The following is a 13,348-nucleotide window of genomic DNA, read 5'->3' as shown; positions in this document are numbered from 1 at the left end:
AGCTACGTCACAAGAAACGTCGTGCGCGCGCGTGCACAGGCTTCGTTGCGGAGAGCGCGTACGTAATGACGTCACATTCAGTCGTGCCGCGAAAAGCGGAGGAGGCGGGACGTGTAGCCATAGCTACGTAGATGAACATCATGTAGAGATGTGTAGTGTGGGGGGCCTGGAGTAACATATATATATATATACTGTGTGGGGGCCAGGAGAGTGATGTTATATATACTGTGGGGGACCCAGGAGTAACATTATATATACTGTGGGGGGCCAGGAGAGAGACGTTATATATGATGTGGGGGCCCCCATAAGTAAGACATTATATATATACTGCTTGGGCCCCAGGAGAGAGACAATATATATAGTGTGAGGGCCTCAAGAGTAACAGGATATATATAGGGGGGGGGGGGGGGGGGTAGAAATACGTTATATAATTACTGTGGGGGGCCCCAGGAGAAAGAGGTTATATATACTGTGGGGGCCCCATAAGTAAGACTATATATATATATATATATATATATATATATATATATATATACTGTGGAGGCCCAGGAGAAAGAAGTTCTAAATGCTATAAGGGGGGGTAACTATATATATATACTGTGGGGGCCCCAGGAGTAACATTATATATATACTATGGGTGTCCCAGGAGAGTGACGTTATATATAGTGTGAGGGCCCCTAGAGGGGGGACATTATAATGTGTAGACAACTTGGAGAGAAGATATTATAATGTGGGTGCATGTGGCCCCCTTTACACGCACCAGAGCCTGACTGATCAATAGACAACCCTGGCACACCGACCTGACTAAGAAACAGACATGCCTCGCAAGTTGCAGAACGCCTGTGGAAGAAAAGCCACTCCCAGGAAGACTTCCTCAGATATAAAGAGGCAGTACTCACGTTTAAGAACGCACTCACCTCTGCCAAGCAGGTCTACTTCACCACACTCATATCTGCCCTATCCTGCCACTCCAAACAGCTATTCTCCACCTTCAGCTCCCTCCTCCGTCCTCCTGCCCCCCCTCCAACATCACTTATCTCAGCTGACAACTTATCTCACCTCTTATTTCAAAAACTAAAATTGACACCATCAGAGACAGTCTCACCTTACACCCCCGACAACCCCTCTACCCAACTACTCGCTGCTCCCCATCGCTGACCTGTTTCCCCACTATCACTGATGAAAAACTCTCCTCCCTAATCTCCAAATCCCACCTCACCTCCTGCGTGCTCGACCCGATCCAGTCACATCTTATCCCCAAACTCGCTGAAGTCATTACTCCGGCCCTAACCCATCTCTTCAACCTATCCCTAACCAATGGATCCTTCCCCTTCATCCTTCAAACATGCCACTGTCACTCCTATACTTAAGAAACCGTCCCTCGACCCGTCCTCTCCTGCCAACTATCGTCCCATCTCTCTGCTCCCGTACGCCTCAAAACTTCTTGAGCAGCATGTCCACTCCGAACTCTCCTCCTATTTCTCATCCAACCTGCTCTTTGACAGACTTCAGTCAGGCTTCAGACCCCGGCACTCCACTGAAACTGCCCTAACAAAAGGCCATTACTCTGTCCTCCTCCTCCTCCTCGACCCCTCCTCTGCCTTTGATACAGTTGACCACTCTCTCCTGTTAGAAATTCTCTCATCCCTTGGTATCTCAGACCTGGCCCATTCCTGGATCTCCTCATACCTCACCGCCCGCACATTCAGCGTCTCCCACTCGCACACCACCTCCTCACCACGCCCTCTCTCTGTAGGTGTCCCCCAGGGCTCCGTCCTAGGACCCCTCCTGTTCTCCATCTACACCCTGGGCCTACCCATAGAATCTCATGGTTTCCAGTACCATTGCTATGCCGATGACACAAATCTCTCTGGACCAGATGTTACCTCTCTGTTGTCCAGAGTGTCTAACAGCTGTAGCCGTCTTTCCTCCCGCTTTCTCATACTCAATGTACAGAAAACGGAGTTCATCATCTTTGCCCCACCTCGTACAGCCCCTCTACTTGACCCATCAAAGTTAACAGGACCAGATTTACTCCTGTCCCACAGGTCCGCTACCTTGGAGTAACCTTTGACTCTTACCAATCCTTCAAGCCACACATCCAAACCTTCAACACCTCCTGTCACCTCCAACACAGGAACATCTATCAATTTTGCTCCTTCCTCACCCCTGAATCTACAAAAATGCTTGTCCATGCCCTTATAATCTCCTGCTTAGACTACTGTATCACCTTTCTCTACGGCCTCCCAGCAAATACTCTCACCCCTCTCCAATATACCTTAAAGTGTGCCGCTCACTTAATCCACCTGTCCTTCCATTTTTCATCGGTCGCTCCCCTCTGCCAATCTCTTTACTGGCTACCCATCACCCAGCAAATAGAGTTTAAAGTATTGACATGCAATGCCATCCACAACCTGGCCCCTCCATATATCTCTGACCTAATCTCCCACTACCCTCCCATACATAACCTTTGATCCTTCAAAGACCTCCTACTCCGCTCTACTCTCATCCGCTCCTCACACAACCGTCTCCAAGACTTCTACACATCCCCCATACTCTGGAACTCCTTACCAAGACACATAAGACTGACCCCCACAATCACAGGCTTCAAGAAGGCCCTAAAGACTCACCTATTCAGGAAGGCCTACAACCTCCAATAACACTGTCACCGCACTACCATCTGTAGAGCCTCTACCCAAGTTTATGCTTAAAACATATAGTTCTGCCCGTCACCTCGCCAAGCAAGACTATTTCACCGCCCTCATCTCTTCTCTCTCCAGCAACCCTAAAAGGCTTTTTGAAACTTTTCACTCCTTACTCACACCCAAGGTGCAGACGCCATTCACAGACCTTAGTGCTGATGACCTGGCCATGTATTTCCATGCTAAAATTGATAAGATCCATCAGGAAATTACTGCCCAAGCCGCAGGTGGCATTGATCCCACCACCTACCATAGCAATGATCCCCTCACCAACCGCACTTCAGACTGTCCATTCTCATCTTTTGAACCTGTTACAGAAGAGGAAGTCTCCCAACTACTTTCTTCATCTCGCCCTACAACCTGCAGCAGTGACCCCTTCCCCTCACACCTTCTCCAATCTCTGTCGCCTGCTGTCACTACTTTCCTTACTAAAATATTTAACCTCTCTCTCTCTTCTGGAATCTTCCCATCCTCCTTCAAGCATGCTGTTATAACCCCGCTATTGAAAAAACCCTCCCTGGACCCATCCTGTGCTGCTAACTATCGACCCGTCTCTAACCTCCCCTTCATCTCTAAACTCTTGGCACGCCTGGTCTATTCTCGTCTAATCCGCTATCTCTCTGCTAACTCTCTGCTTGACCCCTTACAATCTGGCTTCCGCGCTCTGCACTCTACTGAAACGGCTCTCACAAAAGTCTCCAATGATCTCCTCATGGCTAAATCCAAGGGCGACTTCTCTCTTCTTATTCTTCTGGACCTCTCTGCAGCTTTTGACACTGTTGACCATCAACTTCTCCTCACTATGCTCCGCTCAGTCGGCCTCAATGACACTGCGCTCTCCTGGTTCTCCTCTTATCTCTCAGACCACACCTTCAGTGTATCATTTGCGGGCTCTGTTTCCTCCCCTCTTCCCCTTGCTGTTGAGGTTCCTCAGGGCTCGGTCCTCGGCCCCCTGCTCTTTTCTCTCTACACAGCCCCCATTGGACAAACCATGGCCAGATTTGGCTTCAGGTACCATCTTTATGCTGATGACACCCAATTATACACATCTTCCCGGGACATCACCCCTGCACTCATACAGAACACCAGGGACTGTCTCTCTGCTGTCTCTAATATCATGTCCTCGCTCTATCTGAAACTAAATCTCTCTAAGACTGAACTACTACTGTTTCCACCATCTAACAGATCTGTCCCTGATATATCCATTGCAGTCTCAGGCCTTACTATAACTCCTAGGCAGCAGGCCCACTGCCTCGGGGTCATGTTTGACGCAGACCTTTCCTTCACCCCTCATATTGAATCACTCGCACGTTCATGTCACCTCCACCTCAAAAACATCTCCAGAATACGCCCTTTCCTCACCAGAGATACACTAAAGACACTTATTGTCTCTCTGATTCATTCTCGCCTTGACTACTGTAACTCCTTACTAATCGGTCTTCCCCTCACTAAACTCTCCCCTATACAATCTATTCTGAATGCAGCGGCCAGGCTCATCTATCAGGCTAGACGCTACAGCGAGGCCTCTGGTCTGTGCCAGTCACTACATTGGCTGCCTATTCAATATAGAATAAAATATAAAGTTATTACTCTCATCCACAAGGCTCTCCATAATGCCGCACCTCCCTACATTTCCTCATCTCTGTCTACCGCCCAACCCGTGCTCTCCGCTCACTCAATGACCTAACACTTACATCCTCTATTATCAGAACCTCCCCCGCTCGTATACAAGACTTCTCCCGAGCTGCACCACTTCTCTGGAATGCTCTACCCCGGACAATAAGATTAACTCCCAATTTCTACAGTTTCAAACGCAAACTAAAGACGCATCTTTTCAGACAGGCCTATCACAATGTCTAACGTAAACCCTTAACCCTCCTCTGTCCCCGCTCCCACATTACCCCACATGATATGATGTCATCTCAGGATAACTTTATAGGTCCAAGCTCCATCCACATGTTACAGGACACGACTGGTGACGGCTCATAAAGTCTTATGTTTATGTAATTACAGTCACCTCTATTACAAAAGGGTCTGACCTCTGTATAAGCAATGCCGCCCCTGCTACCTCTTGTGTCAACCCCTCTACCTCATAGATTGTAAGCTCTTGTGAGCAGGGCCCTCAGTCCCATTGTGTGAAATGATTCTCTTTGTAATGTATCTGTCTGTATTTGAACCCTACAAATTGTACAGCGCTGCGGAATATGTTGGCGCTATAGAAATAAAATGTATTATTATTACCCTGTAAGCCCTTGCAGGAAGGGCCCTCTTCTCCACTATGCCACTTGGTCACCATCAGTATAGTTTTTGTTATGTATATTTTACTGTATATATAAATCCTAAGGGCTCGTTCACATCTGCACCCGGTCTCTGTTTTGCAGGTTTCTTTCCGAAACTGGACAGGAGACGGAAACCTGCAGTCATTTTTCAAACTCATTCATTTGAATAGGTTTGGAAAGTGTCCGGCCGTGGAGAGTCAGATATGCAGGACTATACTGAGCTGTGTATCTAATCCTATCCTGTGTGATACTGTCTGCTGAGCTGTGTATCTAATCCTATCCTGTGTGATACTGTCTGCTGAGCTGTGTATCTAATCCTATCCTGTGTGATACTGTCTTCTGAGCTGTGTATCTAATCCTATCCTGTGTGATACTGTATACTAAGCTGTGTATCTAATCCTATCCTGTGTGATACTGTATACTGAGCTGTGTATCTAATCCTATCCTGTGTGATACTGTATACTGAGCTGTGTATCTAATCCTATCCTGTGTGATACTGTATACTGAGCTGTGTATCTAATCCTACCCTGTGTGATACTGTATACTGAGCTGTGTATCTAATCCTATCCTGTGTGATACAGTATACTGAGCTGTGTATCTAATCCTATCCTGTGTGATACTGTCTTCTGAGCTGTGTATCTAATCCTATCCTGTGTGATACTGTATACTGAGCTGTGTATCTAATCCTATCCTGTGTGATACTGTATACTGAGCTGTGTATCTAATCCTATCCTGTGTGATACTGTATACTGAGTTGTGTATCTAATCCTATCCTGTGTGATACTGTATACTGAGCTGTGTATCTAATCCTATCCTGTGTGATACTGTATACTGAGCTGTGTATCTAATCCTATCCTGTGTGATACTGTATACTGAGCTGTGTATCTAATCCTATCCTGTGTGATACTGTATACTGAGCTGTGTATCTAATCCTATCCTGTGTGATACTGTATACTGAGCTGTGTATCTAATCCTATCCTGTGTGATACTGTATACTGAGCTGTGTATCTAATCCTATCCTGTGTGATACTGTATACTGAGCTGTGTATCTAATCCTACCCTGTGTGATACTGTATACTGAGCTGTGTATCTAATCCTATCCTGTGTGATACTGTATACTGAGCTGTGTATCTAATCCTATCCTGTGTGATACTGTATACTGAGCTGTGTATCTAATCCTATCCTGTGTGATACTGTATACTGAGCTGTGTATCTAATCCTATCCTGTGTGATACTGTATACTGAGCTGTGTATCTAATCCTATCCTGTGTGATACAGTATACTGAGCTGCTGTATCTAATCCTATCCTGTGTGATACTGTATACTGAGCTGTGTATCTAATCCTATCCTGTGTGATACTGTATACTGAGCTGTGTATCTAATCCTATCCTGTGTGATACTGTATACTGAGCTGTGTATCTAATCCTATCCTGTGTGATACTGTATACTGAGCTGTGTATCTAATCTTATCCTGTGTGATACTGTATACTGAGCTGTGTATCTAATCCTATCCTGTGTGATACTGTATACTGAGCTGTGTATCTAATCCTATCCTGTGTGATACTGTATACTGAGCTGTGTATCTAATCCTATCCTGTGTGATACTGTATACTGAGCTGTGTATCTAATCCTATCCTGTGTGATACTGTCTCCTGAGCTGTGTATCTAATCCTATCCTGTGTGATACTGTATACTGAGCTGTGTATCTAATCCTATCATGTGTGATACAGTATACTGAGCTGTGTATCTAATCCTATCATGTGTGATACAGTATACTGAGCTGTGTATCTAAGCCTATCCTGTGTGATACTGTATACTGAGCTGTGTATCTAATCCTATCCTGTGTGATATTCTCTGCTGAGCTGTGTATCTAATCTGCGTATCTAATCTGCGTTTATATGTCTGTGTTATCTCCCATGTGTTAATGATGATTGTTGGTGAGGTATAATAAGGGGCATTATCTGAGCAGACCTCAGGGGGCGCCGCTAATAAATGACCTGTCAGTGATGTGGGCCAGGAATGTGTCGGCCATGGTGATGTCATCTGATCATTTACAGTCACATTCCTTCTGAGTGGAGATGAATGTCTATACATTACTGCGAGGTTAGAACGCATCAGTCCATGTACATTGCTTGTCATCGCGCCCTGATGTAGATGTTACCACTTATAGGAGGCCATCAGGGGAAGCACACAAACTGCCCCCTAGAGGTGGGATAGACACTATGGTAGGGGTAGTTGTGTAACAGACATTCCTGAATGGAGTTTAACCTATGATGCCACGAGCGAGCGCGGTGCTGAACGTTTTCACAGGAGGCTTTACTGGACTGATGTGCTTTCATTTTCGATGAGATCTGTAGATGGGGATCGATCCCCCTCCATGTTGGAAACCCTAAATCGATTTAACTGCACGTTTAGGGATAGATTTTATATCAGGCTGAACATCTTTACTAACATTACGTTGTAGGATCGCTCGCTAACAATCCGAGGATATTTGTTAGTTCAATGATGGTTTCTGGATTGATCTGGTACAACGATCTACACTCACCGGCCACTTTATTAGGTACACCATGCTAGTAACGGGTTGGACCCCCTTTTGCCTTCAGAACTGCCTCAATTCTTCGTGGCATAGATACAACAAGGTGCTGGAAGCATTCCTCAGAGATTTTGGTCCATATTGACATGATGGCATCACACAGTTGCCGCAGATTTGTCGGCTGCACATCCATGATGCGAATCTCCCGTTCCACCACATCCCAAAGATGCTCCTCTATTGGATTGAGATCTGGTGACTGTGGAGGCCATTGGAGTACAGTGAACTCATTGTCATGTTCAAGAAACCAGTCTGAGATGATTCCAGCTTTATGACATGAGATTGCATTATCCTGCTGAAAGTAGCCATCAGATGTTGGGTACATTGTGGTCATAAAGGGATGGACATGGTCAGCAACAATACTCAGGTAGGCTTTGGCGTTGCAACAATGCTCAATTGGTACCAAGGGGCCCAAAGAGTGCCAAGAAAATATTCCCCACACCATGACACCACCACCACCAGCCTGAACCGTTACCGATACAAGGCAGGATGGATCCATGCTTTCATGTTGTTGACGCCAAATTCTGACCCTACCATCCGAATGTCGCAGCAGAAATCGAGACTCATCAGACCAGGCAACGTTTTTCCAATCTTCAATTGTCCAATTTCGATGAGCTTGTGCAAATTGTAGCCTCAGTTTCCTGTTCTTAGCTGAAAGGAGTGGCACCCGGTGTGGTCTTCTGCTGCTGTAGCCCATCTGTAGCCTCAAAGTTGGACGTACTGTGCGGCGTTCAGAGATGCTCTTCTGGCTACCTTGGTTGTAACGGGTGGCTATTTGAGTCACTGTTGCCTTTCTATCAGCTCGAACCAGTCTGGCCATTCTCCTCTGACCTCTGGCATCAACAACGCATTTCCGCCCACAGAACTGCCGCTCACTGGATGTTTTTTCTTTTTCGGACCATTCTCTGTAAACCCTAGAGATGGTTGTGCGTGAAAATCCCAGTAGATCAGCAGTTTCTGAAATACTCAGACCAGCCCTTCTGGCACCAACAACCATGCCACGTTCAAAGGCACTCAAATCACCTTTCTTCCCCATACTGATGCTCGGTTTGAACTGCAGGAGATTGTCTTGACCATGTCTACATGCCGAAATGCACTGAGTTGCCGCCATGTGATTGGCTGATTAGAAATTAAGTGTTAACGAGCAGTTGGACAGGTGTACCTAATAAAGTGGCCGGTGAGTGTACGTGTGTGAGCGATCTATGTGTGTGAGCAATCTACGTGTGCGACCGATCTATGTGTGTGACCGATCCCCATCCCCATTGAGAATATTCATCATGTCGACCATCAACCGAAGACAGACCTTGTACAATGTGAATCCCCTTTACGAGATGGACGTGGTACCCTTGGTCCGTAGCAAAAACGAGATCCCTTTCCAGGTGATGAGTCTTCAGCCAACTTCATCTTCTATGTTCCAAGTCCGTCAGGTCCAACCTATAAACCTACCAAATTGATCCCGTGGAAGGCAAAAAAAAAGCTAATTGCCCCAACTAAGGCAAAAATAAATTCGACTGAGTCCAGGATCAACATCCTATCCCCAAAATTTCCACCTCCCATTACCTATGATGTTATTATTCTCAAGAAAGTCATCAAGGCCCTTCATGAACCCGCACAATTTATCAGACATCTCCACATCTTGTGGCAATGACTTCTATAGTCTCACCGCTCTTACTGTAAGGAACCCCTGCCTATGGCCATGGCGGTGGTGTAACTAGGAACGGCTGGGTCCCAAGGCCAACATTTGATATGTATCCCACACCCCATGCACAAACTGCAATCTTGCGCACACTATTATGCCCCATAGTGGCCCCTGCACACAGTATTATGCCCTATAGTAGCCCCTGCACACAGTATAATGCCCTATTGTGGCCCCTGCACACAGTATTATGCCCTATAGTAGCCCCTGCACACAGTATTATGCCCCATAGTAGCCCCTGCACACAGTATAATGCCCTATTGTGGCCCCTGCACACAGTATTATGCCCTATAGTAGCCCCTGCACACAGTATTATGCCCTATAGTAGCCCCTGCACACAGTATAATGCCCTATTGTGGCCCCTGCACACACTATTATGCCCCATAGTGGCCCCTGCACACTGTATTATGCCCTATAGTAACCCCTGCACACAGTATAATGCCCCATAGTAGCCCCTGCACAAAGTATTATGCCCTATAGTAGACCCTGCACACAGTATTATGCCCCATAGTGGCCCCTGCACACAGTATTATGCCCCATAGTGGCCCCTGCACACAGTATTATACCCCATAGTGACCCCTGCACACAGTATTATGTCCCAGAGTGGCCCCTGCACACAGTATTATACCCCATAGTGACCCCTGCACACAGTATTATACCCCATAGTGGCCCCTGTACACAGTATTATACCCCATAGTGACCCCTGCACACAGTATTATACCCCATAGTGGCCCCTGTACACAGTATTATACCCCATAGTGACCCCTGCACACAGTATTATGCCCCATAGTGGCCCCTGCACACAGTATTATGCCCCATAGTGGCCCCTGCACACATTATTATGCCCCATAGTGGCCCCTGCACTCAGTATTATGTCCCTTACTGGCCCCTGCACACAGTATTATGCCCCATAGTGGCCCCTGCACACAGTATTATGCCCCATAGTGGCCCCTGCACACAATATTATGCCCCATAGTGGCCCCTGCACACAGTATTATGCCCCATAGTGGCCCCTGCACAAAGTATTATGTCCCATAGTGAGCCCTGCACACAGTATTATACCCCATAGTGGCCCCTGCACACAGTATTATGCCCCATAGTGGCCCCTGCACACAGTATTATTCCCCATAGTGACCCCTGCACACAGTATTATCCCCCATAGTGGCCCCTGCACACAGTATTATGCCCCATAGTGGCCCCTGCACACAGTATAATGTCCCATAGTAGCCCCTGCACACAGTATTATCCCCCATAGTGGCCCCTGCACACAGTATTATCCCCCATAGTGGCCCCTGCACACAGTATTATGCCCCATAGTGGCCCCTGCACACATTATTATACCCCATAGTGGCCCCTGCACTCAGTATTATGTCCCTTACTGGCCCCTGCACACAGTATTATGCCCCATAGTGGCCCCTGCACACAGTATTATGCCCCATAGTGGCCCCTGCACACAATATTATGCCCCATAGTGGCCCCTGCACACAGTATTATGCCCCATAGTGGCCCCTGCACAAAGTATTATGTCCCATAGTGAGCCCTGCACACAGTATTATACCCCATAGTGGCCCCTGCACACAGTATTATGCCCCATAGTGGCCCCTGCACAAAGTATTATGTCCCATAGTGGCCCCTGCACACAGTATTATGCCCCATAGTGGACCACACATGAACAGTTATTATACTCTGGGATCTTTTCAGACCCCAGAGTATAATGACCAGAGACTCATGGGATTATACAAGCACTGTTACATATCTTTCCCTGGCTCTGGCGCACTCCCCGCTGATTTCGGCCATCTTCATTGTTGGTACAGGTGTTACATGAACTGGGCCTGCTGGAGTGCAAGAGAGATAAGTTACATTGTTTTTTATGTTCCCTCACCACCCCTAGGCCTCTGATTGTTATACTCTGGGGTCTGAAAAGAACCTGGGGTATAATGATAGCAGTGTTTGTGGGGTTCGCGGGCCTGTGGCCTCACTTACCGATCCCGGCTCCTACACAGCCGCATCCACAGAAGTGGAAGCATAGGCGGGCGTGAGCAGGAGCGGGGATCAGTAAGTAAATAGGGCCCGTTATGTGCTGGGGTTATTCCAGCAGGTAATGACCTATTAAAAAAAAATCAGGGGCCCAATGGCAACCGCTACTGCTGCTACCCCGGTAGTGAAGCCACTGGACTATGGCAAAACCTTAGGCTGCATTCACACAGAGTAACGCCAGGCGTCATTTGTGTGTAATTTGTGTGTCTTTTACGGCCGTCATAAAACGTTTACATAGAGTTCTATAGGAAAAGACGCCCGTCATTTACGGCCGTCATTTACGGCCGTCATTGTAATGACGGCCGTAAATGACGGCAGTAAATTACGGACGTCTTTTCCTTTAGAACTCTATGTAAACGTTTTATGACGGCCGTAAAAGACACACAAATTACACACAAATGACGCCTGGCGTTACTCTGTGTGAATGCAGCCTTAGAGGACGCCTCCTTGTTATATGTATAGGCATAGATATGGAGACATCATTGGAAAGTTCTCTGTCCTGTCTGTTCATGTATCTGTACACTATTAGGTAGCCCTCTAAGACGTCTTTTTTCCAAACTGAACAACCCCAATTCTTGCAGATCCCTGGACCTGGAGGTCACTAGTGCATCCGTTGGTGGTCTGTCGTATCTTCAGCAGCATGAACCATGGTGGTCCTAAGATGTCACTGGTTCGTTTCCACTCACCCACTAGGGATCATCAGTCCCTGGTGTCCAGGGGGTTTGTACCGACTATATTGGGGTCTGATTTTCTTAGTGCCCATTAGCTGTGGCCTGAGCCACCTCTTCTAATATAGAAGGGGGTCTTGTATTTCCTATAGTCCAATCCATTTCTCTAGTCTGTGCATATTGGCCAATACACATGCAAAACTTTTTCAGCTGACTGAAATATATCCAACATGAACGATTTTACTTTGGACGAACCCACGTGTCTGTGATTTGCAACTATGACCTCTGTGACTTCATTTCTAGATTGCTGACCCTGTAATTTGTATAAAGAAATATTGTACTCTCTGCACGCTCTGTAATTCATTTATCAGTTTGGGTGCAGTTGACTCCCAGATGCCCCCTGAATCTGAAGGATGAGCAGCTAATATTTTATAAGGAACAGCTACAGGCGTGACTCCAGCAGCTGTGATATAACCCCTCACCACTGCAGCAAGCAACATTAATAATACAGAGAGGGGGCTATGTGGTGTCTGATAATCACAGCACGCACTGAGAATATCAGTATTCAGGGGTTACATAATACTTCTTATATCTGCATTTATCTAAGTGCTCTCTGCTCATATCCAGGTCACAGTGTATACATACTGTATATAATATACATAAGCAGCCTTATAGCATGCATTATACTCCAGAGCTGCACTCACTATTCTGCTGGTACAGTCACTGTGTACATACATTACATATCTTGTACTGATCCTGAGTTACATCCTGTATTATACTCCAGAGCTGCACTCACTATTCTGCTGGTGCAGTCACTGTGTACATACATTACATTACTTATCCTGTACTGATCCTGAGTTACATCCTGTATTATACTGCAGAGCTGCGCTCACTATTCTGCTGGTGCAGTCACTGTGTACATACATTACATTACTTATCCTGTACTGATCCTGAGTTACATCCTGTATTATACTCCAGAGCTGCGCTCACTATTCTGCTGGTACAGTCTGTGTACATACATTACATTACTTATCCTGTATTATACTCCAGAGCTGCGCTCACTATTCTGCTGGTACAGTCACTGTGTACATACATTACATTACTTATCCTGTATTATACTCCAGAGCTGCGCTCACTATTCTGCTGGTGCAGTCACTGTGTACATACATTATATTACTTATCCTGTATTATACTCCAGAGCTGCGCTCACTATTCTGCTGGTACAGTCACTGTGTACATACATTACATTACTTATCCTGTATTATACTCCAGAGCTGCACTCACTATTCTGCTGGTGCAGTCACTGTGTACATACATTACATTACTTATCCTGTACTGAGCCTGAGTTACATCCTGTATTATACTCCAGAGCTGCA

This window comes from Leptodactylus fuscus, chromosome 3, assembly GCF_031893055.1.
Source record: "Leptodactylus fuscus isolate aLepFus1 chromosome 3, aLepFus1.hap2, whole genome shotgun sequence".
Taxonomy (NCBI): Eukaryota; Metazoa; Chordata; class Amphibia; order Anura; family Leptodactylidae; genus Leptodactylus; species Leptodactylus fuscus.
This window is presented reverse-complemented; position numbering follows the sequence as displayed.